Raw genomic sequence first — 3,318 nt, forward strand, 5'->3', positions numbered from 1 at the left:
TTTATTTCGAGGAGTTTATTCTCGAAGTTTATTTTGCGAAGTGTAAAACAGAGTGTTCCCATAGAGAGTGAGAAGAAAAGCTTTACTATAAATGACGAAGCGAACGTTCGATCGTCATTCTCGTGCCATCATGATCAGCTTGGTAGATCCTCGTAAGTAATACCCATGACGTCATCATCGTCGAAATGTTTGAAGAGTTTCGTTTCCAGTGTACAACACTTTTGCTGCGCGTGAAGTCGGTTTTTTCCCGCCTCACATATTTCGGGAGATTGGCAGCGCCCGCTTCTTCTGCACCAATTGCGGTGGATTGTGGTCCAAAGGTACGCTTCCTCGTTCTTTTTTCATACGTTCTATAATCGTTCACATTTTTTCAGAGCAAAAGCATTGGACGGACCGATTGATTCGCCCGTTTCTCGGCTGTCGGACGGTACCGTTCGACGTACGTTGCGAAGGACTTCGACTATTGAAGGAAGATGGAGAAGATGGACCATCAGTGTCACTCTGTGACTGAAGAAGATTGTACGTGTGTGTTTGAGATATAAAAACACGTGTTTCCCACGCTCCTTTCGTTGCAGATTACGAATGGCTACTGACGGGAGATCTACCCCTGGTCCTAACCTTCAAGCCTCCTCTGAAGACCTTCTTTTTGCGGATCGGCGATCAACTGACTACCTGTCGCTGCGGTGGACTCTGGTCGAGAAACCCCAGCGATTGGTTAGACTCGAGCCTTCGTCCGTATTTGGGCAGTCTTCCCGGCTACGAAACCAAAGCTGGAGCCTAATTCATGTGTAGCGAGAAATAAAAAAAGGTTGCCTACTCTCATTCCGTCTCAGTCATGACGCCCGAGCACAGGTTCGCAACCTTTGTGCAAACGCGAATGTATCGGGACTTGCTGCGATTACGCGATTATATTCACGGCGATAGTTGCGAGGGAGACTTTCGCTCGATTCTGAAGACGATACCCTTACGTCTGTTCACCGTCAGTGGGAAGATTGCAAATAAAATGAAGCGTCTCGTAGATTATAAGCTCGAGCTGTTGGACAAGTATAGACGAGGAGAGACAGTCGACCCGTGTCTCATCAACGCGGGTTTCAACCGTCCTGTCGTCCGTCGCTACTGGCTTCTCCACACATCCTTCGACGTCACGGTGCAGACCGGCGATGACAAGCGTCGGGTCAGCACGTTGGAAGATCGTCTCGCAAGCGTCTTGTGTATGTCGTGAAAAAATAAATAGACTATTTTTACAAAACGAGTTCGCTCACGAGGAGACGTTTTATTGTTTCGTCATTCTCTCCGAGGTTACAGGAAAACATGGATACACAATTTTTCAAGCTGTAGCGTTTCGACATGCGCGTGGCTACGTAGATACAAAAAAGCCCGCAGTAAGGCGAAAAAGGCGATTGAATACACTTGTCGTTATACTCGTTCACTGCAGGTGAAGTCCTTCGAAGGTTTACTTCGATTGGGGGAAGTCCGTAGCTGTCGAAAAACACGGCAGTCCCGTCGTAGTTCTTCAGGTAGAGCCCCCAGTGCTGCCCGCGCTTTCTTCGCTCTTCCGTATTGATGATTAGATAGCCGTGCTTGCGTAAAACGAAGGCTTCGTCGGAAGCGCAAATGCCTCTCAGCATGGAGGAAGCGAGGGGGTTCAGGGACACGAGTTCCAAGATGCCGCTCACGTACATCTTTTCTATGGGAAGATGACCGTACGGTCCTTGTCGACGCACATGAGCTTGGGACACTCGGAAATCAAGAAGACGGTGACCGCGTGTGGAAGGGCTTTAGCGAAGCCTAATTGCAGGCGAACGTTTCCTTTTCGCCACTCGTTCAAATACGAAGGAACCCGTTCGTTTTAAATCGCTTGTAGCTATACTTGAAATGTTTCTCTTCCAGTTCTTGCAAGAAGTTAAAGTAGGGAATTTTGACGAGGTCGTTCCTAAAAACGTACTCGGCTCGCACTTGCTGTCCGTCCACGGAGAGCATCGAATGAGACAGGTCGTAATGGCGGAATTTGTAGGGGTTCGATTGGATGTCGCCGAGAAAGTCGGACGTGACGAGCAGGGCGACGCATAATTTGGAAGGTACCCTTTCGGGGTAAACGTTTTCAAAGTGAGCGTCCAAGCTCCCGGCACTCAAGCTCCGCACCTTGGTTTCCAATCCGCGTAACACGTAGATGGCTGGCGTAGTCTGAAACCGCCGCTCGTATTCCAAAAACAGGGAAGGTGCCAGCGTCACCTTTTTCAAGTGTAACATCATTTCTTTAATGTCCACCTCGTAATTGTACGTTTTCTTGTCGTTGGGGCCGATATGAGTTTAAATTCGTCGTTGTGTAATAGGAAAACGACGCGAATTTCGACGGCAGGTACAATCAGGCGCGGCTGTTGAAACAGGTCGGTATTGATCTGTCCGACCAGGTTTAAGTATTTTCCACCCTTCGTCGCTTCGTAACGTTGTTTCGGACCGCGAGACGAGACGTCGTAATCGTTCTTTAAATGTTCGTCGTCCTCGACATAGAGTCCAGCCGAGTGCACTGTTTCTTGAGCCATGGGCGTGGAATGAAGCACGACGTCCAAAATACTCCTGTAGGCGTACAACTCGTTGGAACTGACGAGCTTGTTGTTCGCATAAACGGTGACCGTCTTAAACATGCCGCTCAACAGGTGGTTTATTGGGAAAACGACATCTTTCTCGTCCATTTCTTCCCCATCGTCGCGAACAATGCGCACGGTCAAAGACACGAAACTACCGTAGAGATCCAATTGTGCCTTTTGCAAATTTTGAATAGAAAATTCGATCACGGAATTATTTACCCCGTTGACAGGATAAAACAGTTGGTACGAAGTATCTTCCATGGCATATTGAATGGAAGGGGGTTCGAATATCATCACATCACTTGTTAGACAGATCGGCGTCTGTATTTTTGCTTTTGTTCACGTCATGACGGAGCGCGCGCAGCGGATGTGTGACCTTCACGCCGTACCAAAGATATCTGCAGGTGCGTCGTGTGTCGGCGCCTTTTGTTGTCTTTTTTTTGGAGTTTCATTCCATTGTTGTAGTTTCCAGAGCCCTCCATGGAATCCAGCACGTCTCTCCCCGTTGCTATGGCCGTCTTTTTTACTGCGCGCGATATTCCTTCGCCATCGGCCAAATTCCGCGCCAAGCGCTTCAACGTTCTCTTGGCGTTCGGTTTTATTTGCTGCCAGATGGGAACGATAAACTTGGATATGTTGCTCAACACACCACCCCCTCGTTGGAAAAGGGATCCCGTGTACACGGGAATTATTTTGGGGGAATTACGGTACATATTTGAAATGCAACGTT

Source organism: Ornithodoros turicata, chromosome 1, assembly GCF_037126465.1.
Source record: "Ornithodoros turicata isolate Travis chromosome 1, ASM3712646v1, whole genome shotgun sequence".
Classification (NCBI taxonomy): domain Eukaryota; kingdom Metazoa; phylum Arthropoda; class Arachnida; order Ixodida; family Argasidae; genus Ornithodoros; species Ornithodoros turicata.